This window comes from Felis catus, chromosome A1 (assembly GCF_018350175.1).
Source record: "Felis catus isolate Fca126 chromosome A1, F.catus_Fca126_mat1.0, whole genome shotgun sequence".
Taxonomy (NCBI): domain Eukaryota; kingdom Metazoa; phylum Chordata; class Mammalia; order Carnivora; family Felidae; genus Felis; species Felis catus.
The window spans coordinates 53,512,129-53,538,812 of NC_058368.1; the positions used below are offsets into that span (position 1 = coordinate 53,512,129).

Consider the following 26,684-nt stretch of genomic DNA (forward strand, 5'->3'; position numbering starts at 1 on the left):
AAAAAACCAGCTTTATGGAAATAATTTATGTTCATTGCTACTTTGCAAAATATCAGTGGTAACCATGGGCCAGACCTGCCTGTGTTATGGGCTTGTATTTTCATTTGGGACATAAGACCTAAAGTGCAAAAAACTTCAAGTTACTTAGAAAAAAAGAAACCAAAAACCTCATTCCATACTTCATAAAAGTTTTTAAAAATGTTTATTTTGAACTCCACATGTTTGCGTTAACTTTTCTTTCTTGAAGTTTTCAGCTTAGCTTTCATTCTTTGATTTTGGTTTTGAGAGATTGAGCTACCAGCTTTTAAAAACCCACTTGATTTTCATGAAAACCGTAAAAAAAATTCAGTAGTTAGAGTATTACTGTTTTAGCAGTTGAGGTTATGGCAAGCGAACGTCATACACTCCTGGTTTACAGAAACTTACAGGTGGCTTTCCTATCTCTCACACTTGCAAAATGAGTCACCTCATTACTTTCCCACTCCTTGTGTGTTTGTTTTACTTAAAATCAACATTTTACCTTCAGTGACACAAGAAGGGGTATAGGCTATCCTTACAGCATACTTTCCTCTTTCAGCTTTGTCAGAAGCATAGCAAAGTCAAGAAACATAAGTTTACTCAAAGCTCCAAAGAAATTTGGAAGAGCCTCTGCCCTCAGCATATGAAAAGTAGCGGATAACCTTGTTGGAAAGTATGAACTACTCAGAGATTCAAGAACAGTTCTTGTACATAAATCCCCTGTGTGGAAATACATTTATCATTCCTTTCCCATCAAACTTACTTTATCAGCCATCTGAATTCCTGCTTGGTGATTTGGTTTGGCTATGAAATCTATGTATGGGATTTGGGCTCTACATTTTTTTTTTTTTTTTTTAATTTATTTTTGGGACAGAGAGAGACAGAGCATGAACGGGGGAGGGGCAGAGAGAGAGGGAGACACAGAATCGGAAACAGGCTCCAGGCTCCGAGCCATCAGCCTAGAGCCCGACGCGGGGCTCGAACTCACGGACCGCGAGATTGTGACCTGGCTGAAGTCGGACGCTTAACCGACTGCGCCACCCAGGCGCCCCAAGGGCTCTACAATTTTAATTTTCATCGTATTCAGAGATAAGACCTAAAGACTCTTTAATTGCTACCAAGCATTGGTGATGGCATAAATGGGAAATATCACTTCCTAAATCCAGTTTTTAAAATGGCCAGCAGATTATGGAAAAGAACATCAGTACATTGAGAGGTAAGAACTTTTAAAAGATAAACGAGTCTTAACATTTCCCTAATCGAGTGGGATCTCCAGGGGTGAATTCTTGATTGAATGATTCTTAGGACCTCTCTTTAGAGCTGTGTATGGTGCATTATAATCACCTGGAAGTTTGGGTAAATTAACATTCCAGCTTCAACTTCCAGAGGGTCCAGTGCAATATACCTGTCCAGTGGACAGCACATTTCCTTCCCATAGTTTGAAGTTCCGGGATTTGGGTCTGATAGTACTGCTGATTCCTTTTTCACCATTGTGTGCTCTCTCTAGCCAGCTCCTAGTACACGGGTGATTAGTTAACAATGTTAGGATCAATGGAAGACTTCTTGCGGGGAAAGGGAAAAGGCACATAAAACAGATCTTAAAGAGTTAACGAGCATTTCTTGAGTTCTTGCTTTATGACCTCTCTGAATGAGAGCCCTTCTGGTTTCCGTGCCTTTATACACACAGCGAGGCTCTGCAGGGCTGTATCAACAGGGCAGTGTGGGAGCGTTGTGGCAGAATAGAACTGTTTGTGCTGAGAAGGCAGTTGTCTTCTCCATAATCCTGTCAAGTGAGCAGAATTGGATTAATTTTCAGACAGTTGATTTTGCCTCAAAAAACGTAACTACTTTTCCACTAGCACCTTCCCTTCTCTATCCTCGAGGAGCCTATGGATTATTAAGAGAAGCAGCTTTATGTAACAAAGACTGGGTTTGGGAGCCAGGTTAACAAAACCTGAGCTCAAATATCAACTTCGTGTAAGCTGAGGCAATTTGCTTAACCAAAGCCTCAGTTTCCTCACCCGTTTGTTAAGGGGCACAACATGTACCTGAAGATTAGGGGAGGTTTAAGCAAAAGAACAAGGTGGGCAATATTACGTCTTTGCTCAGTGTTTCCTGACCAAGACTGCCTGTTAGTGTCAGCAGATGCCTCAAGGATTTGAAACAAGCCCGACCCTTGCCTGATGTGGGCATTGCACCTGCCAAAAAGGGTGATTATAATATCCTGTTGATCTAATGTTTGTTCCTTGTATCTTCTTTGCAGCAAGTGGAATCAAAGCAAAATTTCTTAGGTGACAATTGACTTTAAAGGACACAATCATGCCAAGGGGAAGGAAGTTGCCTGTTTGATGAGCAATAAAGCACTCTAGCTGGTGGGGAGAGAAGAAGCTCACACAGATCTCTCCAGGCCAAAGCGTAGAGGCCCCCAAACCAGTCCCTCCAAGCTTTGCTGTTGAATTGGAATGAGGTTACTTTTTTTTTTTGTAGTGATGTTATTTTTATAAGTATCCCCTGCTTTTTGAAAGTCTGCAGTATGCCACTTCACTTCTGTGAAAACCTATGTTCTCGTTTTTGCTAACTGAAAGAAATCCGAAGATTTTAGCTTTAATGAAGAAAGGTGAAAAGCAAAAATAGCATTCAGCATTTGTTTTGCAGCAAGCTGTTAAAGGAGCAGCGCGCACCCCAGGTGGCCAGAGTGGCCCCATCAAGCTGCTTCCCATGACCGGCTCCTAGTATCTCAGCATCAGGCTGCCAGAGCTCTGAACTGTGTGTGTGAGCATCTGTGACTTATCATGGTTGGTTTTGTGCATTTGTTAGCAGCATGTCTCCTAAGGTACCAGAAAAGCCTGAGAGAGATGATTTTTTGGATCCAGGAATACTCAAAAATTAATGGTAATAAATTTAATGGTAATTGCTTTCATATAAATCTGTGGTAATTGCTGCTTTATACATTTTGGCTTACAAAAGATTTCAAAGGAATGCTCTACTTTTGGATAGCGGGGGAAACCTGTAATTGGTGACATATTGCTTTAACTCAGGGGACCCGTGTGCTAAAATCCTGGTTGAGAAGCGATCGGAAGATAGTTTGTGGGCAGGTTGTTTCTGATTCTAGGAATTCTGGGACTCACCAGCTTTCTCTTATAATTATGGTTTCTTAATCTTCAATTTATTTTCAAAAATGTCTATTACGTTGGAAGGGAAATACTTAGATGGGAGTTAAGTCCCCTCCCTAGACTCTACCCTGATCATAATTGGGGTCAACTAAATATTTTTGAATGCTGAAGGGCTGGTGCTGTTGCCTTCACCTGAAATCCATATACCCTACTCATTTTTCCACCTTCTTTAAAAAGAGCTTTTGGGAAGGCCATTCTCTCACCACCTCACTCTGATTCTGGTCCTCTTGGTTTTCATAGCCATGTGTATTATTTCTATCAAGGCACTTAGGACACCGCATTATCATTACTGACTTTCGTGTTTTTATCCTCAGTTGCAGATACTAAATCTTATTCAACTTTGCCTGCCTCCCCGACACCCAGCACAGCTCAGAAAATGGCTGGATGGGATGGCTGCTAGTGCCAAGCTGTGTGTGCATCAGGATACGGGAAATACTTTCTGCCCTTTAACTCAGGGTCCAGTGGAGGAAGATTTATAAACAGAAAAATGTGCTAATATGAGGTAGGGACAGAAATCATGGATCTGAACAACTGACCTCTGGGAGAACCAGGGCTCCCCTCACTACGGAGGTGACACTGGAACTAGATCTAGAGAAAACAGATGTGCAAGTATGTTTACGTGTATTACAAACATTTCATAGTTTGCCATGTCTTCCACGATGCTCTGCCTTCCTTGGTCCTCCTCAGAAGGAAATAAGCATTCTTCCAATCCTCAGGACACTTCATCTGAGCCCCGTTATTATCAATCTGCTTTCTGCTGTGTGGCAGTCATTTGCATTCATGCCTCATCTCCTTCTGGAGGCTGGGCTCATGCCTGCTGTAGCTTCCTAGCCTCCGATGTGCCCGGCACAGAGGAAGCGCTTGCAAAACCAAGCCTGAGGTTCTCCACATGACCCTGTGAACCACTCGCTTTGCCACTGCAGCTACTACTGGCCTCAGAAGTTAATGATGGTACAGGCACCCTCTTCTCTAATTACACTGGTACAAGACGTATTAGAATAAACTGTGATCTCTCCTTTTCACATACCTTCCAATGTTCTCTCCCTTTCCAGAAGCAATCGCTGTTAACTATTACAGAATCCTACAGACTTTTTCCACATACTTTTTTTTTTTTTTTTTTTTTTTTTAACTAGGATGGCCCTGTCTTTCTATGATGTCAGCAGAACTGGTTTCATATGAAGGTGAGCTGATCCGAGGTACAATGTCTGAGACAATGTGCCTTTTTCTCTGTATCCCAGGAGACCACTCTCAGGGGGAGATTACTGTTTATTCCTGCAAGTGTACTTTGTTTCTCCTGAGAAACCAAGGTTTATTTTCTTGGTTCTTTAGTCTCTAGATGAGGCATGACATGTGACTTCAGGGCCTTTGGGAGCTGGGCTATTCCAGGATCTGATATCTGCAGCATTTAGATGTCCTGCTTTGTGATCTTTTGATAGGTCTATTTTTGGTGAGAAGTTCTCTGGAACTAGGTTATTATAAGGAGGAAAGGGGTCGGAGTCGACAAAATACCCAGGCTGGGTAGGTTTAGGGAAGACCGAAATGATTCTGGGTTTCAAACTAATTCCCCTTGTTTCAGGACCAAAATTGTGTTCCAGGATGTGGCAGTCACTATTCTCTGGCTAAACCAACAGACGTTGGCAACCCCTCATTCTCTTTTTCCCAATTTTTCCTTTCTTGAGCTCAAGTGTGACATCTTGAGCTGAAGCAACTATTGTGCCATTGAAGCAACAGTTGATAGACTTAAGTATGACAGCAGTAAGAAAGGAGGAGCCTTGATTTTGCTGACATCACGGGGCACTGCATGAGCCCTGGACCTGCCTACCTTCCAACTTTCTGCTCAAAGAAAAATAATTGCTTAGGTATTGTCACTCAGGTTTTTGTTACAGATATTTAAGAACAATTCAGACTGATATAGGTGTAACCATCCATTTCCCCAAAGCCACCCATTTTCCCAGAAGAGCAGCTCAAGGTCATCAGAAGCCACCAACATGAGCCTGCCCACGGGATCACTGACCATCCAGTCTCCTTGCACTTGGTTTATTGATTGTCAGTCAACTCAATACAGTGGCAGTGTAAGCAGCGGGTTTACATCTGCTTTGCTCACCCTTTCATTCTCTTTTTTTTCCTCTAACTGGGAGTCCCATGGAGCGACTAACTTCCCAACAACTGCTAACAGATAGGCTTAGTGAAAATATCAGTAGCCATAATTCAGCCCCTATCGCAGAGACCATTCATTGCTATCCACACTTCCTGTCAACAAAACTTTGCTAGGGGAAGCAGGTGCCATTTTTAAATTATTGCTTGGTAAAACAACCAATGAGAATGGCTCAGGTGAATTAGGCAATCTCTTTTTACAGTGATCTAGCTCCCAAATTATGATTTTGGTTTGTATTTTCAGAAATGAAATTAAGTCTGATCCTTTGGAGCCAAGTAGCTTTCTAGATAGAGACCCTGCTGCCCCAATAGGCCCCCCAAAACACCATCTCCACTCTCACCTGCCTTGAGTTCTGCCCTCTGACCAGTACAGGAGATATGACTCTGAGACTCATTGGCTGTCCCCACCAGGGAAGTCTGTGCAGACACTTCCCTAATAGTGTATTTGCAATGATCATGTACAGTTTGGAGCTTTGCTTTGCCTTCCCCCTCCATGTTAGCTGGAAATCCATATTTTCTCACTCCAAACTATTCCCCAGAAAAAAACCTATTTTCTCAAAGAGTTAAAGAAAGAATATGTAATGAAGCCCTATAGAAATACATACCTCTTGCTTGTTAACGTTCCAGATTCTGAAATTGATTTCCCTCTCAACTCTGTGTAGCACAGTGCAGAGGAGATGTAGAGAAAGAAGTCTGGCACTGTTTATACCTGCTTGTTAACAGCGGTTGTCCTTCCCCTCTTTTGTTTCTACTTCCCTTACTTCCTGCCTTTTCTCCCTTTTCTGCCTTTTCCTTCAATTACCATTTTTTTGCTAACATAAACCTAGTTTGCCATTGTCTGAAGTCAAGAGTAAAGGCCAAATATTAAAAATGCTGAATGAGAAATTACTTGTAATGTGAGCCCCATCCTGTGTATTAACTTCAGCCATTTGTCTACATTTGGCAAATCTCTGGGACCTCAAATTCTAGGGAAATGTTTCTAATAATGCTAATATTTTACAATTTGTGAACTAGAGGTGTTTGTTTGTTTGTTTTTAAGATTTAATGTACTGTTGGAAGATGGGGGGATGTTCCTCCGCCACTTTTGATGTTTCTTCCTTGTGGATGAAATGTAATTAGTATAACTTCTGACCTCCCTTTTTATTAGGTCTTCCCCTGGGGAGTAATTTATTTGATGGATAAATTGGAAATGTAAACACCTAGGCATGTTCTGCTCAGCTTCTCTTCTTCCTCTGGGGAGCTAGCAGCTCACAGGGGTTGCAGTTGTGCTCTGTTCTTCAGGGCAAGCTCTGTTCTGCTCCTGCTCAGGGAAGTCTCACATGACCTGGGTAGGGTACATCTGCCTAATTCTGGAATTCATTTAACTAAACTATACCCTCCAATCTAGTTTTATCAGCAATAAAGTTAGTATTTTAATTCTCCATGTTCCACTCTTTTGTTGTATTGCTTACATATATATAACCCACGTGGGAAAGAGAAGTGCTTTACTGGGACTGTCAGAAACTCACAATACACATCCCATTAGACTGCTGTTGACTAGATGTCTCATTAGCCATCTTCAATATACATGAGTCAGATGCAAGACTATCTGAATTCTTAAATTTGAAATCTTTCAGAGGAGGATTTTTGGACAGATCCAACAGACAAAATCAGTAAGGATATGCTGAACTCATCACCATCAATGAACTGGATATAATTGATATCTACAGACTACTTCATCTAACAAGACACATTATTCATTCACCAAAGTAGACTACGTTCTTGGCCACAAGGTAGAGCTTAATAAATTTAAAAGAATAGAAATGACACTATGTCTGCTCTCAAATCACAATGGAATTAAGTATCAATAACAGAAAGATAACTGGAAAATCCCCAAATTTGTGAAGATTTTAAACAACACACTTCTAAATAACACATGGGTCAAATAAGAAATCTCAAGAGAAATTTAAAAATATTTAGAACTAAATGAAAATGAAAACATAACTTATTGGGGTGCCTGGGTGGCTCAGTTTGTTAAGTGACTGACTTTATTTCAGCTTGGGTCACGAACTCATGGTTCATGAGTTTGAGTCATGCATTGGGCTCCACAGCTGGCAGTGTGGAGCTTGCTTGGGATTCTCCCTCTTTCCCTCTCTGCCCCTCCCCAGCTCGTGCTGTCTCTGTCTCTCTCAAGATAAATAAACTTAAAAAAAAAAAAAAAAAAAAAGACAACTTAGCAAAATTGGTGGTGAAAGCAGTGCATAGAGGGAACTTTATAACAGTGCATACATTAGAAAAGAAGAAAGCTAAAATCAATAATTCAAGTTTCTACCTTATGAAACTAGAAAAAGAGTGAATTAAATCCAAAGTAAGCAGAAGAAAGAATTAGAGCAGAAATCAGTGATATTGAAAACAGAATTTCAATAGACAGAGTCAAGGAAACCAAAAGCTAGGTCTTTGAAAAGATAAAGAAAATTAATAAACCTATATAAAGCCAGGCTAAAAAAAAAGAGGACACAAATTAGAAATGAAATATCAGAAATGAAAAAGGGACATCATCATTACAAACCCCAAAGGATAATAAAGGAATATGAGTAATAGCTCTATACCCCCAAATTTAATAACCTAGATGAAATGGACCAACTCCTTGGAAAACACAATTTGCCAAAATTCACCAAGAAGAAACAGATGATCTGAATAGGCCTATCTCTATTAAATAAATCAAATCAGTAATTAATAACCTTCTAAAATACAAAGCACCAAGCCAGGTGGGTTCACTGGTGAGTTCTACCAAACATTTAAGAAATTATACCAATTTTCTACAATTTCTTTCAGAAGACAGAAGCAGAAGGAATGCTTCCTAACTCATTCTATGGGGCTGGCAATACCCTAATACCAAAACCAAAGCCATTACAAGAAAAGTAAACTAGACCAGTTGTTCCCATGACCATAGACACAAAAATCCTCATTACAAATCCGGATTAATAAATCAAATCTGACAGTGCATAAAAAGTAAGATTTATCACCAGATAGGCAAGGTTGGTTCAACATTTAAAAATCAATGTAATTCATTACATCAACAAACTAAAAATGAAAAATCACATAAATATATCAATAGATGCAGAAAAAACATCAGACAAAATTCATCATCTATTCATGATAAAAGCATTCAGTAAACTAGGAATAGAGGGGAACTTCCTCAACTTGATCAAGACTGTCTCCAAAACCCTAGCGCTAACATCATCCTTAATGGTGAGAAACTCCAAATTTTCCCACTAAGATCAGGTACAAAACAAGAATTTCCCATTTCACCACCACTTTTCAAAATTGTACAGAAAGTCCATGCTAATGTAATAATGCAAGGAAAGGAAATTAAAGCTATACAGATTGGGAAAGAAGAAATAAAACTGTCGTTCTTCACATTTGAGATGAATAGACAAATTCCTGGAACCAACAGGCAATTATAGCAAGGTTAAAGGATACAAGGTTAATATTAAAAAAAAAAAAATCAGTTGCTTTCCTTTATATCAGCAATGAACAGGTGGAATTTGAAATTAAAAACATAGTACCACTTACATTAGCACCCCCCCAAAATGAAATACTTAGGTATAAATCTAACAAAATATGTATAAGATCTATATGAAGAAAATTATAGAAGTGATAAATAAAATTAAAGAAGTAAATGGAGAGATAGTCTATATTCATGGATAGAAAGACTCAGTATTGTCAAGATGTCAATTCTTCCCAGTTTGACCTATAGATTTAATGCAATCCCAATCAAAATCCCAGCAAGTTATTTGGTGGATATCAAGCACCTGATTCTAAAGTTTATATGGAGAGGCAAAAGAGCCAGAATAGCCAACACATTATTGAAGAACAAAGTTGAAGAACTGACCTGACCTGACTTCATCACTTACTACAAAGCTACAGAAATCAAGAAAGTATTGTCTTTTCTTGGTGAGAGAAGGGACAAATAGATCAATGGAACAAAATAGCCCAGAAATAGACCTAAATAAATACTGTCAACTGATCTCTTACAAAGGAGCACTGGCCATACCATGAAGCAAAAGTAGTCTTTTGGACACATGGTGCTGGAACAACTGGCCATCCACATGCAAAAGATGAATCTAGACACAGACCTTACACCTTTCACAAAAATGAACTCAAAATAGATGACAGACCTACGTGGAAAATGCAAATCTATAAAAATCTTGGAAAATAATACAGGAGAAAACCTAGATGGCCTTGGGTATGGTGATGACTCTTCAGATGCAACACTAAAGGCACAATCCATGAATGAAATAATTGATAAGCTGGACTTCACGAAAACCAAAAACTCAATCTCTGTGAAAGACAGTGTGAAGAGAATGAGAAGACAAGTCACAGAGTGGAATACAATATTTGCAAGAGACATCTGATAAAGGACTATGATCCAAAATATACAAACAACTCTTAAAATCCAACAATAAGAAAACAAACAACCTGATTAAAAAATGTGCCAAAGAGGGCCCTTGGCTGGCTTGGTTGGTAGAGTGTGTGACTCTTGATCTCATGTCGGGTGTGGAGCCTGCTTAAAAATACATAAATTAATAAAGGGCGAAAGACCTTGACATCTCACCAAAGAAGATACACGTAGATAGCAGCTAAGCATATGAAAAGGTATTCCACATCCCATGTTATCAGGGAAATTCAAATGAAAATAACTATGAAACACCACTACAAACCTATTAACATGGCCAAAATCTGGAACACGGACAACACCAAATTCTGGAGAGGATGCAGACCAACAGAAATTCTCATTCATTGCTGGTTATTATGCAAAGTGACACAGTCACTTTGGAAGACAGTTTGGCAGTTTCTCACAAAGCTAAACATACTCCAGGATCCAGCAGTTGCACTCCTTGGTATTTACCTAAAGGAGTTGGAAACTTATGAACACACAAAAACCAGTGCATGGATGTTTCTAGAAGCTTTATTCATAATTGCTAAAACTTGGAAGTAATGAAAATGTACTTCAGTAGGTGAATGAATAAATAAACTGTAGTATCAGACAATGGAATATTCAGTGCTAAAAAGAGGGTTTTGCTTTTTGTAAGATTGAACAGACGTCACTGGGATTGTATACAGAAAGCTCAGAAAACATTAGAATTATCCTCTTAAAAATAAGCTATTGTCTCCTCCAATAATTTAACCATTTTCCTGGTTGTATGATTTCTGCACCGTCATCTGGATTTAGGAATCCCAGTAGTCAGTAAATTACACAGTGCCCGTTTTCAGTCTGTTGTTTATGCCAGACATGCCCTAACAGTCCTTGGTGTGAGCAGTAACGTGACTTAGCAAAAGGAAATTTGAGTTGGTATCTATCTCCTTTGAGCTTCCATAGCTGTTGGACCTTCTTTTATAAGATGCTGTGTTTTCTTTTTGTTTTTGTTTGTTTGTTTGTTTCTTTTTTTTTTTTTTAACCACATGATATGGTCATTTCTGGTTTTAACTTGTCGTCTTTGATGGCAACTTCTTTTGGCAACTCTTGGCCAGTTGTATGTCCTTTGTATTCCCAAACTGTGTCATATTTCTCAAATTTCAATAATTATGTTGAAGAACAGAAGAGAAAGTGGGCAAAGAACACAGAAGGAAAGCTAGGAGGGAGAGTGGAAGGAAAGAAGGTAAATATGTAGATGAGAACGAGGGCATTAGGGTTGCGTGGCCATAGACAAGAAGGCAACTACATAGGAAGGGAACGTATGTTGTGCCAATAATTCAGGCTGTGCAGTGACTCTAGCAGCCATGGTAGATGTTTCCTGTCATGGTCCATACGGAGAGCTGCAGCAGCAGGACCAGAGGTCCGTGCTCATCCAAACTCCACAAGAAGACACTCCTGTTGCAAAGCTCAGAAATCTACGTGAGAAAGTTATTAGAGGGATGTAGGGATATTGGGACTCAGGAAACCTAAGGGCATGAAATGTGGCTTATATGCAAAAAGACTTGAAACTGGTCACTGGACAGTGAGCAGGGGCCAAGTCAGAAACACATTCACACAAGTCTTCTCTGGAACCCCATGGTTTCTTGTCTCTTCTCCTTGTGTGTCTGCTTTGTTATTATTTTTTTCTTCCTACAGACTGATTTCTTCAGTTTTTCCTTCTTGTGCCTAACTCATAACAGTCATCTCCAAGTGCCTGCCTCAGCCCTTTACTTGACCTGACCTTGAACTTAACAGAAGTTAGCTTATGAAGTCTCTCTGTGTCCCAACCTCAAACTCTCTGGAGATGGAATTTCATGTGCCTCTCTCCCAGGCGCCCTGGATTCTGTCAGTCTGTGGTACTCACCCACAGCGTCACCCAGCAGGAGGGAAGGACAGGGTCACAGCTGCTTTCATCTGAAGCCGTGGCAGGGGCGGATTCTTGCATAGAAATGAGAAGGCAATTATTGCATCTTTAGTATACTGCGTACCTCTAGAAATATGATCAAGGTGGAGGATCCCCCAACCTAGGATGAAATTTCATCTTAGGTCAGAACTGATTTGGGCTTAAACTTAATGGAGTTTGAGTGAAAGTTGTCTTCCTGTCAAAATGGTACAGTTTTCCAGATTTTGTTCTAGGCAAAATAAGATTGTTAAAGGATTTTTTCTGAGGACCTCTGCTTCTAGAAAGATGGAGCGGACATGCTTTTCTATTCCACCCACTGAGTATAACTAAAAACCTTGAACATTATATAAAACAGATCTACCAAAAAAGGTGGAGAGAGGAAGGCAGACCAGCTAGGGACCTTCGGATTCAAAAACAACACTGGGGTGAATTCCTTGAGCTTTCCTTTGCCTTGTATATCCCAGACATGGAGCCAAAGAAGCCAGCAACTGGAAACACCAAAGGCCACAGACACAAAAAGTGCCCAGCAAAACCGTGGTCTCTCTACCCACAGGACCAGAGAAGGGGCAACCTAACAGGACAGAAAACTTTTGGACAACAGCTACTCTACAGCAACCAACACCACAGAAACAAATTGTGTCTCCTCCAACCTTGACCAACAAAGCGTGGCGTCCAGACTTCAACGCTCACCAGGTGGTTACGAGGCATTCCACCCTCCACCGGGAGTCAGGACTTTGGTCTTCCAGTGGTAATAGGACCACCCCAGTGTCACCATGTGGGGAGCTGGAACACCTTTCCTGCCAGAGAAAGCCAGCTAAAACAGGTTTCAAGAAGATCCAGAGTCTCATAACACAATATGAAATGTCCAGGTTTCATTAGAAAATCATGCATCACAAAAAGGGTTTCAATGGTACAGTTACTAAAATCTAAACAAGGAAAGAAAGGCCAAGAAATGCTCATGTGACTGTTAAAGTATTTAATCTTTTTTTAAGAAATGTTTATTTATTTTGAGAGAGAGAGAGATAGCAGGGGAAGGGCAGAAAGAGAGGGAGACTGGATCTGAAGTAGGCTCAGTGCTGACAGCAGAGAGCCCATGCAGGGCTTGAACTCGCCAACCATGAGATCATGACCTAAGCTGGAGTCAGTTGCTTAACCCACTGAGCCACCCAGGTGTCCCTAAAGTATTTAATCTGACAAGTAACTTAAAATTTTTTTTAATGTTTTTATTTATTTTTGAGACAGAGTGAGACAGAGCATGAGCAGGGGAGGGGCAGAGAGAGAGGGAGACACAGAATCGGAAGCAGGCTCCAGGCCCTGAGCTGTCAGCACAGAGCCTGACGTGGGGCTTGAACCCACAGACTGTGAGATCATGACCAGAACTGAAGTCGGATGCCCAATCCACTGAGCCACCCAGGCGCCCTAACCTTACAACTTAGACTGGAGAGAAATCCAAATAATTTCAGTCCTCAGTTGTTTATTTCAACATATTTCAAGAATGCTAACAGGTAGAAGCAGATAAAGACTTTTAACTGAGTTTAGGCCCTGAGCTTATGCTGTGCTGCATATATGAAAGATAGAGCCCTTGGGAGGAGAGTTTGAAAGGAGAATAGAATGGAAGGAACAAGATTATCCAGAGAACCATGAGGATCTTGAGTTACAAGATCAAAGCATCAAGATGTACGATGGGATCTATACACTAGGGAATTTTTCTGGAAATATCTGGAAAATAAAGCTAGTAAGATTCTTGGAGGGAGGAGTATGGTTTTGCTTTTACTGGAGAGGTATTTTATATTTTTCTAAGTAAGTAGATGGCCTATTTAGTTGCCCATGTCAGTAAAAGTTAAAAATGCTTTAAAAAATCTTAAGAATTTCCATTGCTCCTGTATATTGTCATTGCTGATCAGTCCACAGATTTCTGGATGAATTTTGAACATTTTTCAAAAAGCGAAAAAGATATCATTCTTAAGTGAAGAAAAATACTGCCAATTCTTTAAATAATTTATTTTGTACCACTCCCATCCCCCAGGTCTGGCACGCTTAGCTCTCACATATCTATAATGGGGGTATGAGGGATGAATGAGCTGTTTAATTGTGTAACCAAGTTTGCCTTCTTTTAATGTCTGAGAAGAAGGGGAAGAGAAAGATCAGACGTGTTGACTTAAGGGTAAGTAATAACTGAATGCTTTTTGAGGGGCTAGATGAGTATCAGAGAAATGGTTTATGTAAACTTTGGTTTCTGCCCGCTGCTGATGCCCACCCAGAATGCTCTCTATAAAACCTTTAGTCTTGCTCTCCTCAGGTTCAGCCTTCCTGAATTTACCATATAAACTTTTAATGAGGGCCCTATTTGCAAACCTCCCTTCCGGATTGGCAAACACAAGTTGATAGGGAACGTCTATGCCTTTTTTCTTATAATTTCCCTTTCCTTGTATTTCCCCCGCTTAACCTTACTTACCAAGGCAGGAATCACACACACACCACAGAGAGTACACTTAGCGGCCAAAGGAAAACAAAAAGCCAACATTTACAGTGGTAGTTTACAGCATTTTTGCACTATTATTTCAGAGTGAAATGATGTGAAATCATGTTGTACAGCTAAAGCTAGTATGACAGTATTTGTCAATTATGTCTCGCTAAAGCTGGAAAAGAAAAAAAGGGTTTTAGAAAAGGGTGAAATGTGTTAGGCACTTTGATTTAGAAAAAAATGAACTACCTGAAATTTAAATTTAAAAAATAAATAAATGAATAAAAATGGTATCTGTTTTAGCCTATGTGGAAGTTTTTAGACATAAAACAAACGCTTCTTAGTAAATGCTAGAACCTACCTAATTGTTGAAGGATAAAGTGACATACAATGATACCTGGAAACAAAAGGAAGAAAGGGTTGAGATCTGTTATATTTTGATTTAAAGTAAGCAACTAGAATGCATTAGTGCTATTAGCTATCTTGTAAGCTAATTTTACAAATAGAGAAAAGATTTGATTTACTGTTCAAACAAAGCAAAGCCACTTAACTCTCAGTATTATTCCCTTCTTGTTGTGTATTCTGTCTTTCCTCTGGAATGTACATACAAAATGTGAATTAAATTTAGAATTTGAATGAGGAATAAATTCCGAAAAAATTATTCAGTTATGTTGAATTAGTAGATCAGCCATAATCACACCCCCTCAAATGTGCATGTTTGTAAGAGCAGTACAATTAAAACAGGGTACTTTGAGACTCTGTGCTGTTACTGTTTGTCAGCTGCTTTTCAAACACTGAAATGCCAGTAGATCATGCAACCAGTACAAATTTGATTATGTCATCGAAGGACTATAATGCTCTAAAGAAAAGCCATTCTTTTTTCACATATTCTTTAAAGAATAAGAATTAATACTTTTTCAATGGAGAACTCATGTGCCCCTATAATCAGAAGATGTCAGTGGTCTTTTCAAAAAAATTCCAGGGGCTCCTGGGTGTCTCAGTCAGTTAAGCAGCCAACTCTTGATAGCGGCTCAGGTCATGATCTCATGGTTTGCGAGGTGGAGCACCCCCTACCCCCCCCCCCCATTTGGCTCTGCATTGAGAGTTCGGAGCCTGCTTGGGATTCTGTCTCTTTCTGCCCCTCCCCACTTGTGTGTGTGCACATGCACACACTCTCAAAAGAAAGAAATAAAACAAAAAAATTTCAACAAAATTTAAACATTGTCAAGTTTTGAAAGAAAAAAGAAATCACTTCCTTTTTTTTTTTTTTTTTTTGAGAGAGAGAGAGAGGGAGAGGGAGAGAAAGAATCTCAAGGAGGCTCCACACCCAGGGTCAAGCCTGACGGCGGGGTGGCGGGGCTCAATGTCACAATTGTGAGATCATGACCTGAGCCGAAATCAAGAGTCAGACGCTTAACCGACTGAGCCACCTACACACCCAGAAATCATTTCTAATCTCATTATCTTGACAAAATTTTCATTTTGGCTCATTTTTTTCCTGATTTTGACCCCATGCAGTTGTTACTATTTTTCAAACAAATTGTGTTCTCTTTTTTCCTTAACAATGTTTTACCCTAAAATCTATTTTTTATACAATTATCATAATTACTGTTTGTGATAGTTGTAATAATCTCATTTGTGGGAACTTATCATATAGAAAGTATTCAGCAAAGAAAAAATACTTTATATAAAGATGTTCATGACACCCTTACATATAATAATACATAAAGTAATGATCACATAATAGTAATATATTACTGAATAATATAAAAGTAAAATAATGAATACAGTCACTGTCCAGCAACGGTAAATCATGGCCTATAAACTGCATGCAATATGACATTAGTGTTTTCAATAGTGGCCGAAAGGCTGAACACTCTGATTCACTCTTTGGTCAGCTCCAGGGACTCTTAATGGTCGAGTGTCAGGGTTGGTTGAGTAATATTTCTGTGCTGCCTTCTGTGTTATGTTTCCAACAAAACGTCTTATTTGACAGTCAGAATGTGAGAAGAAATGAGTAAGAGAGGCCTGGGGATGGCAGTTAGAACAAAAGTGAAATACACCCTAAAATGTGGCAGTGCCACAAGCAGAGACGAGTTGACAAATTGTAGACGTTTTTCTTTCCCCTCAGGATCTTCTATAACGAGGGACTAAAATGCTGGGCTGACTTAGGTCACCTGGCTCCGGAAACCAGAATAAGGGAATCTAGATATAGGTCAGAATGGCAAAGATACCATGTGGAGGGACTGATTACACTTCACTGAGGTGCTGAATTGAGATGCTGGCTGCAGGCAGCCTGGGTGGGGCAGGTCCCACACAAATCAGAATGTCCAGCTCCCAACGCAAACTGTAAATGCTCCTTCAGTGGAAAGAGCCAAGGCCATGGTTGATGCCCACAGTATCCTTGCTGTTCTGACCTATATCCATACAGGCAGGGCAGATTGGCCAGGTCAAATTTGGACTTTGTGTTTTCACTGGGTATACTTATTCCACTGGTAATATATTTAAGAAATGTCTTAAAGTTTATTTATTTTGAGAGAGAGTGGGAGCACCAGTGAGGGAGGGGCAGAGAGACAGAGGGAGAGAGAGAGAATCCCAAGTAGGTTCCATGCTGTTAGCGCTTGATCCCATGACCCTGGGATCATGACCTGAGCCAAAATCGAGTTGGATGCTTAACTAACTGAGCCACCCAGGTGCCCCTAAGAAATGTCTTAATTTCATGTCATTATCTTTAAATTTTTTAAAAATATTTATTCATTTTTTGACAGACAGAGAGACAGCACAAGCAGGGGAGGGGCAGAGAGAGGGAGAGACACAGAATCCTAAGCGGGCTCCAGCCTCTGAACTGTCAGCACAGAGCCTGATATGGGGCTTGAACTCATGAAATGCGAGATCATGACCTGAGCCGAAGTTGGACGCTTAACCAACCGAGCCACCCATGAGCCCCTTATGTCATTATCTTTAACAAAGGTCCCTCAATATATGTAAAAATTAAACTAAAAATAAAAGTGGATTAGGGTTTTCATGAATAGGTTCATTGTTCATTGATACTTCATTAATAAATGTTCTATTTCAGGGGTGCCTGGGTGGCTCAGTAGGTTGAGCGTCTGACTTTGGCTCAGGTCATGATCTCGAGGTTTGTGAGTTTGAGCCCTGCATCAGGGTCTGTGCTGACAGCTCAGAGCCTGGAGCCTGCTTTGGATTCTGGGTCTCCCTCTCTCTCTGCCCCTCCCCTGCTCATGCTTTGTCTTTCTCTCTCTTAAAAAATAAATGTTGAAAAAAAAGTTAAAAAAAATAAAATAAGTGTTCTATTTCACTTATTCATCAGAAGTTAAAGGAAAATATCTTACATTTTAAATGTCATACTTATTTTGAAATGAATATCAAAAATGATTGCAAAATATTTTAGTGCAATGAGATAGTAGCCTACAGTATTAATCTATGCAATTTTTTTTTTGGTCTCCCCTGTGACCCCTACCATGTGCCCCTCAGGCAGCAGGGAAGGTTAATATTAACATTTCTCGGTGTATGGTTATTAGAACAGCAAGGCGAGGACTAATAAGTAAGGGGCTCGACTAAAAAAAAGTGAATGTTAGGTTTCATGTTCTCAAATAACACATTCATTGCAGGAATAGCAGTTGGAAAGGAAAAGTTTTTTGAGTTGTAGGAAAATCAGTGTCAAAACTCAGAACTCTGGAGAACTGAAGTATACAAAATATTATGCCACAAAAACAAGGTAGAGAGGGCTATTACACAGATCCAGGTAGCCCACCTACCAAGACTAGACAAAGCTATATCTCTCTAGGGGAAGAAGAGAGTAAGCAAGGAAAGCCACGATTAGGGGATGAAAGGAGGGAATGAAGGACTCCATGCAGGAGTGCACTGCAACTCTTGTTTCCTTGGTGGGAACTGGGTGGCAGGCAAGGTTCCAGATTTCTCCTATATTACAGCGTGGGTCATGATGTCTAGGCAAAGTGGCAAAGGAGAGCATCGAAAGCCTTACCCTCTCCCTAAGATGGACACAGAAACAGGCAGAGAGGGCTGTTGAACATATGGAACCCCACAGTTAGGACATGAGTGATTCAGAAGACCTGCCAAGGAGTTTAGACGGCGGGCCAGGTGGGACTATGGCCATGGGACTAGGGACTATAGATGTCCCACATTAGAGACCAGTGAGAATGAGGACCAGCAGGAAATGCCAGGATGAGCAGATGACAGCTGGGCCCCGAGGCACACCTGCTGCCTATGCCTGGATGTTGTAGATCTTTCTGTATCTTTGATGCAATGTTGGAGAAATAGAAAGGGGATGGGAAGGGCATTGTGAATTGGCCAAGGAAATTCTGCCGGACTAGCATTAATTTTATGGCATCAGTGAAGCGAGGGCTCGAGAAAGAAAATAAGTTTAGTTATAGAAAAATAGATATGTTTTTGCCTATCTGAACTCGCAGGCTATGAGATTCAATGTCTCTACATAGTTATTAGTACAAAGACCTCATCAAAAATTTATATCAGAACCTGACATATCCAAATAAAATTAAGCATCTTAAAATAATCACACGTAGGGGCGCCTGGGTGGCGCAGTCGGTTAAGCGTCCGACTTCAGCCAGGTCACGATCTCGCGGTCCGTGGGTTCGAGCCCCGCGTCAGGCTCTGGGCTGATGGCTCGGAGCCTGGAGCCTGTTTCCGATTCTGTGTCTCCCTCTCTCTCTGCCCCTCCCCCGTTCATGCTCTGTCTCTCTCTGTCCCAAAAATAAAATAAAAAACGTTGAAAAAAAATTAAAAAAAAAAATCACATGTAAAAGGTTAAATATCAACCCTTGGAGAGAGATTTTCATTTTATAAATTCATTCCATCAAAATGTAATGAATTTGGAAGGGGATCTTGCTCAGTTTCCACAGTGTTCTTATGACATAAATGTAAGCGCTGTTACAGTAGTTTCCTTTGTGGAAAAAAAAATATTGTAACATTTAAACTAAGTTTAAATGAGGACTTTGATTCAGGGGAGTCAATAGGTTAGAACTTTGCCTTTTCACTATTAACCTGAATCTGTATCTGGTTCTTTGAGAAGAGCTTTCTGCTTTGAACATGGAGGTGCTCTTCCAGCTATCATGGTTCTTTTTTTTTTTTTTAAGTTTATTTATTAATTTTGAGATAGAGCACGAGCAGAGAAGGGGCAGAGGGACAGGGAGAATCCCAATCAGGCTCTACCCTGTCAGCACGGAGCCTATCCTGGGGCTCGAACCCACGAAACCGTGAGATCATGACCTGAGCTGAAATCAAGAGTTGGAAGCTCAGTGACTAAGTCACCCACGCGTCCCCCAGCTATGGTGTTTCTGCAGTCCCATGGACACAGCTAATTTGTCCAAAGGTATACAACTGACCTAGGCCGGGCCAATCAGATTCTGTTCCAGAAATTCAGAACTTAAAAACAGAGACTAGGAGTTTTTGGTAACTGAGACACTGGAAACTCATGTGGTGAGGTTCCCAGAGCAGCCCTATGTGGATCCTGAAAGCTTGTTTTTCATCAATCCTTGAATTTCATCAGCTTTTCTAAAAACATCTTTCCATCAGTTTTGCTTAACTAGATTGGTTTCTAGTCCTTAAAAACAAAGGAGTCTAAAATCCTACTTACTTATAAATTGACTAGAAACAATTTAGGCAACAAGGCCCTACTCCAATGACCTGGGTGAAATCAGGTCTTGCTTGGGATGCTGGCCTCTATTTTCCTGACTGAATACACATCTCACATTAACAAGTGTTCTTCCTGAAATCAGCTCACAAAGGTTGTTGAGGCAACCCTGTAAAACTTAGCCCTTGTTCCTGGAGTCTTTTTTTTAAAGAGAAAAATAATTTTCTGTGTTCATCTAATTTATTCTTAGATCATCACAATTACTTACCAATGGCATGTATGCACCTGTTGGGTACTACAGAACTTCTCAAACCTTGGAATCAGATTAGACACCACCACCCTTGTTTCCTGTTCTAAATTGATGTTTCCAAGTCATGCTTGCTTATTTTTTATCACAGCAATCGCTGACAACTCAGCTTCACAAGGTATGGTGTTATGGAAACAAATATAGTGTGATCTCATGTTAACGTTGTGAAACTAATTCGAATGAGCTGTTTGTCCATTGTCCGATAAATGGTGCTGTATTTCTCTCAAAAATGTTAACAGCCTGGGGGCTCCCATTGTGACTTGGCTGCTGTAATTCTGTCAATTTTTGGTTTGTATACATTTTGAAGCTAGGTCACTGGGCATCTAGTATTATAATTGTTAAGCTTCTCATAGTGGGTTGGATGCTTTTATCATTCAGGAAAATCTGTCTCTCAAAATGCTTTTTGCCTACATTGTTTGATAAGAGGATTTCCAAAAACGTGTCTTTCTGTTTCAGCGAAACTGTTCTTGACAGCATTTGAAACCTGTTCTAGAGAATATTTATATGTGCTTCCTGATGAGAAAATATTAGGGCTGCTTGAAAGTGAAATTAAGATTCCGGAGTACTCTTTTCTGGCTTATTCCTGTTGATTCTGTAAATGTTATTTAAAATAATTCACACCGAATTTTAGAGAGCCCTAAGTGGCCCACACACCCTTTTGCACAGGTCTGCTCTTTGGAGTCCTGCTCTGTCCCAGGGAGTCTGCCCACTGGAGGAAACCTCTCATCCCGGCCAACACCATGACTTTTCATTTTGCCTCCCTTCCCTTTTCCCTTGGAGACCTGTAAGTGTACTCTTTAGGTCGAAGGGAAGAAATTATGAATGTCTTACTCACAGTTTTACTTATAAAATTTAAAAGTCCGCAGAGTGAACTGTGAGCTGCCCATTTCCCATCAGACATGTAAAGGGCTTGCGTGTCCCTCTTGTCCTTATAACAAGAAAAAGCTGAACAAACTGAAAATCAAGACCTGCACTTAGATTTCTCAGAGGATGCAGGTCACAAGGCCAGACATTGCCTCAAGTATTGAAGAGATAGGTGAACACAGAGAATTACAGTTTAATGGGAGCAGAAGGCAGTCCCAGGGTAGAAAAACTTACACTGATGAATTTCTGGAGGCTTAGTGCAGATGAGCTAGAGAGTTAAAATCTCTAGGAGGCTCAGTTTTAGGAGTCTGCCATGCTTTTGTTAGATTTACCTCCCAGTGCCCCACCAAGTTCTCAAGGTGAAAATCAGAGAAAAATCTGGTGCGTCTGGTGGCAGGATGGGGTAAGGTCTCTTTGAAATCTGCCCAGAGCATTCTGTTCTTTTGAACAAAATCCTGCCTGCTGGAGACATTATTTATCAGAGGCTCCCTGACTTAGGGGCAGGGAAACACCCAACTATACCTCCCTCTAGCCTTCCATGTGGGAGAAGAAAACACCCAACTACTGCCCCCTCTAGCCTTCCTGTTTCATCTGAAGTTGAGGAGCATGTTTGAAGATCACATCCCAGGGGCACGGGCTCACTAAAAGGTTGAGACCTGGTCACAGGACTAATAGAATACTTCCCCTCTCCCCACCTGTTACTACCACATGGCCTGTGCCTCTGTATAATAACTAGGGATTGCAACAGAAGGGACTGTCTGCCTCAGATCCTATGTAAGAAGGAGTGTCTAGGGAAACCCACAGACAACAGGGGAGACAAAAAACAATGAAGGTAGAAGGAATTTTAGCCTCTGACACTTGCAGCCACAAGAGTAAACACAATCTGACTTCTATACAGACAAACATGAAACCTCGCACTGACAGCCCACTTAACTGTGAGTTGCCTTGACCCAGGATCTGATCACGCAACCTCAGATGAAAGTAGGAGGCCTTACCCTTCTCAGAGAGTCAAAGGAACTCTGTTCTCTAAATAAAAATATTGCAGTATTTGCAAGTTCCTAACTGGCCACTTGACAATATTCTCTTTATTTTGCAAATAGTTTTTTTTTTTTTTTAGAATTTACATATTGAATACTATGCAGGGATATTTATAACCTGCAATGCATAAAGAACAATAGTAACTAGAACACGTGAACACCTGTCTCCTGCCACCAGGCCTGTGAATAGGATAATCCTAGGGCTCTTCAAGGCCTAGTGGATACTCCTGGACCCTAGCCTTCTACCTGTACCACAAGGAAATTCTCCTGAACTTTGTATTTGTCATCCTCTTGCTTTTCTTTATAGCTTTTCTGTAACTTTAAACTTTTATTCATTTTTTGAGAGAGAGAGAGAGAGAGAGACAGAGACAGAGACATAGAATTTGTGGCAGAGGGGCAGAGAGAGAGGGAGACACAGAATCTGAAGCAGGCTCCAGGCTCCGACCTGTCAGCACAGAGCCCGACCTGAGGCTTGAACCCATGAACCATGAGATCATGACCTGAGCCGAAGTCGGACGCTTAACTGACTGAGTCACCCAGGGGCCCCAACTTTTCTACAACTTTATAACCAAGAGATGTTTTTTAGTTTTGCACAGTTTTGAACATTATATAAATGCAACGGTCCTAGGTGGATTCTTCTGCAGATGTTTTATCAATGCTGAGATTCATCCATAACAATACATGTGGTTGTAGTTCATCTCTTGATTTTCTTGGCACTAGTTTCTCTTTTGTTAAGGTGTATTATTGTTCTGTAGTTTGGGTTGAGTCATTAAGGACCTATGTCAGCCTGTTATTATTGTACACTTTCATGTATGTTTTATATATATTTATTTTATGTATATTGTCCACTGGTCATAAGCATTTTCCCTTTTTACTCCCTCCCATTCACTCCCATTAACACATGGGGCTTGGGCCCAATAGTCTCTCATGGGCTCCCTTTCTTCCTCTGTGACTACAACATTCAGAGGCAGGAAAAGAGAGAGGCTCCCCCCAGGTGTGTTTTAAAACCTCTCCAGAAGCCCCTCAGAGCCTTCCCTCACATCTTTTTGCCATTCCTAACCCGTTCACTGGCAAGAGCAATATAATTATGATGGCCGAGGCTAACAAGATGGAGGAACAGCCAGCTTCCTTGAAGCGTACCGCCTCCCCAAATGCAGACTGAGGTAACACTCTCTCAGACAGAAGTGAACAAGGGGAAAGAGAGCACTTGCCACACAACCCTGCCGCCTCACAGGGTGACAGTGGAGATGAAATGATGGGAGACAAGCAAAAGATGAACAAATGATGTAAGAAAAACCAAACAATATAAGATGCCATTAGATTGAGAAACTTAAAGCATAAAATATGTTATTTCCTAAGAAACTACTATCTTCGCAGTTTTCAAGAATAACTATGAACAAAATAAAAAATAGTATTTTTATAGGTGTGTTCTGAAAAACCAGTATTTGAGATGTGCCTTATTTCAACAACTACCATCCAGGACACAGTGGAATCTAGGGTCTATGAGATGAAAGACCCTCTAAATTCTGGGGTCTTACTCTTGTAATACAGGGTTGCTGGCATTCTGTTAGATTTGTAAACTGAAGTGGTAGACTAAATTTCCTGTTCTTCTTGGGACGCCTGCGTGGCTCAATTAGTTAAGCGTCCAACTTCAGCTCAGGTCACGATCTCACAGTTTGTAAGTTCGAGCCCCGTGTCGGGCTCTGTGCTGATAGCTCAGAGCCTGGAGCCTGCTTCGGATTCTGTCTCCCTCTCTCTCTATCTGCCCCTCCCGTGCTTATGCTATGTCTCTCTCTCTCTCTCTCTCAAAAAGAAACAAACATTAAAATTAAAAAAAATAAATTTCCTGTTCTTCTTTGTGACTTAGGAAAAATAAAACTTAAGAAGGAATTTAATAAGATACTTGAGGCTTAGGTTTTTATAAAGGAGTATCTTTCCTATAAACATTGCCACATTATTTTAAAAATCATCTTTGAATTTAGATTTTAACTTTTTTTTTTTTTGTCTAATATTGTCTTGAATGAGAACATGGTTGACAAGACTCATCCATTTGAAGTTTTCTAGGAGAGATTACATTGGCTAAATAATTTGGAGAAATTAAAGGCTTTATATTAGATATAGTAATTCTATAATTATTAATTGATAACCAAAAGATCATTATATTAAGTATAATAAGCTTTCTAAATATTTATATTGTCTTCTATCTCTTAAGTTAGAACTTTGGTAGCAAGATATGGTTTAAATATTTGATTTGTGTTACATATAAAGATAGAAGTTATGTCTACTGAAAGTGACTTTATATTGTGGAAAAAGACATTTTTGACACATTTCTTTCACAGTTTACTTGGATCTGAGCTTTTGGGCTTGAGAGCATTATGGCCAGTTTTATAAATCTACAAGGCATTTTGATGCAAGAGTAAAGAATGGAAATAATATAAATAAATTTATAATAGAGTTTTATAAAAGCGGTGGCTGGGAATGAGGCATTGTGGTAAAACTGAGCGAAATTACACACCTTGTCCACATGCTGTGTCCATTTAAAATTGGAGATCATAAAGAGAAGTAAATCTTTTCTTCTGTTAGGTCCATAAGTTGTTGTTTTGCTTTTTTATTTAACTTTTTTAATTAAAAATTTTTTTCGAATGTTTATTTCTTTTTGAGAGAGAGATGGAGTGCAAATGGGGGAGAGGTAGAGTGAGAGGGAGACACAGAGTCCAAAGCACGCTCCAGGCTCTGAGCTCAAAGCCTGCTCTGAGCTCAAAGTCGGCACAAAGCCTGATGTGGGGCTTGAACCCAAGAGCGGCAAGCTCATGACCTGAGCTGAAGTCATACGCTCAACCAACTGAGCCACCCAGGCTCCCCTGTTTTCCTTCCTTCCTTTCCCTTCCTTCCTTCCTTCCTCCCTCCCTTCCTTTTTCTTTCTTTCTCTTTCTTTCTTTCAAGTGAAGAGAGGAGGTAGAGAAAAAGAATTACGGAGAAAAGATCCCGAGCAATGGTAAGAAGGGGAGAGAAAACAATAAATGTCAAAACTCAAGGAATTTTGTGTGGTGAGCACAAAGTCAAGGGTAGTGTGTAATGGGAGAAGAGCCTAGAGACTCAAGCAGGGGCCGATGATGCAGTCCTAGTGGGAGACGAGGGAGACAGAATAGCTCCCCAGGAGAGGGGAGAGGGGAGAGGGGAGATTCCTGCTGGATCATTTCCTCGTGGGACAATGGGTGACAGAGTTAAGATTCCAGGTGGTGGCATCTCTGGGCTGTAGCTGCAGGCCAGCTTGCAGAGGCTGAGCAGGTGCCTTTAATCTTCTCATTTACAGAGCACAGTTTTCCAAATTATAGGACACTTACATAGGGTAATCATCTTAAGTGGTGTGTGCATGAACATTTTTAATCATTGTGTTCTACAAAAAAGTATCTCCATAGTACAATTGGGACCTTCTGAATGTTATTGCTCATACATAAATTAAACATTTTAAATAAAACGATTCGTGTTTTAATTTATTATTATTTTTTAAATGTTTCATTTATTTATTTATTTTGAGAGAGAGAAAGACTGAGCAGGGGAGGGGCAAAGAGAGAGGGAGAGAAAATTGCAAGCAGGCTCCACACTGTCAACCCACTAACCCTGAGATTATGACCTGAGCAGAAACCAAGAGTCCCATGCTTAACGGACTGAACAACCCTGGTGGCCCTGAACACTGAAACGTTCCTAATGAGAAAAACTGTCCTCCAAAATAAGGTGGACTTGGACAGTATTACATTATGTCTGGCAAGGGGGAACCTATGCCATTATCCAAACAGAATATTTTGTGTTCCTACATACTAATGTATCATCTTTATTAAATCACATGAGGACACAAGTAAATGTCCTGAGGGATCCAATTCCCAGCCTAGGGGACTTAATAAATCAGAGTTCAGATCATGAGGCTCTTAATGGACAAAATTAGTACTCACTTTGTGAATCATGGTCTTAATCTGTGTTTTCTCTCGCAGATACTCAATTGTTACTGTGGCGTCTGCCTCCAGCACAGCCAGTTAGCTACCAAAGGAGGCACCCCCGTGCCAAGAACGCCCCCTGCGGACCGCTCAGGACACACTTCCGGGGTGGGAGGGGCGTGTAAGAGTGGAAGCGCAGGCCCGGGGGCGGCAGTGTTGGAGGAGGAGGTCATCCAGAGGACGTGACCGCTGGTTGACCCAGAGCTGGATTGGTAATCAGAAGTTCCCCACCCTTCCGCTCTCCGTGGAATGTACCTTCCGCCCACCAGTTCCACGGCGGGGTCGCTTTTAGAGGGCACAGCCTTGAGGGCACAACGTGTTGTTTAGACCGTCTAGATGGTATACGTGGCTGAACCCCGTTAAGGCCTCTATAAACGGTCTGGTCTTACGGCTGCTGAAGACAAGCCTCGTAAGTAGGCTTATTTTAAAACTGCCCCCCTTGCTTTTTTAAAAACTGCCGCCTAGCAGCCTGGAAGGGTCTGCCTCTTTCTTCCATCTCTCCTCCCTCCCTCCACCAGGCCAGTTTCAAATTTCAGCGCGGAAGCCCCCACCCTAGAAGAGTCGTAAGTGGAGGCAGGAAGTAGAATAGGAGTGACCAGGGGCAGGGGGAGAGGGAATGGGCCGTTACTGCTTAATGGGCGCACGGTTTCGGTTTGGGGTGATGAAAAAGCCCTGGAGATGGATGGTGCTGATCACTGCACATTA

General features: G+C 40.8%; 2 long non-coding RNA genes across 3 annotated transcripts in view; one reads left to right on the plus strand and one right to left on the minus strand.

Annotated features, from left to right (window-relative positions):
• Positions 1 to 1,301: 1,301 nt before the first annotated feature.
• Positions 1,302 to 26,086, minus strand: LOC109498753. Its single transcript, XR_002155644.3, has 3 exons — positions 25,938 to 26,086; positions 14,512 to 14,547; positions 1,302 to 1,801 (listed from the first exon to the last, which is right to left on the minus strand). It is a non-coding gene; the product is annotated as an uncharacterized LOC109498753 (long non-coding RNA).
• The window catches only part of LOC109498754, a 376,552-nt gene continuing 375,954 nt past the window's right edge, over positions 26,087 to 26,684 (plus strand). Inside the window, exon 1 of one of the 2 annotated variants that reach the window (XR_006595902.1) lies at positions 26,087 to 26,388. This is a non-coding gene — a long non-coding RNA (uncharacterized LOC109498754). The remainder of the gene's footprint in view (positions 26,389 to 26,684) is intronic. The other variant, XR_002155647.3, reaches the window with a different exon arrangement.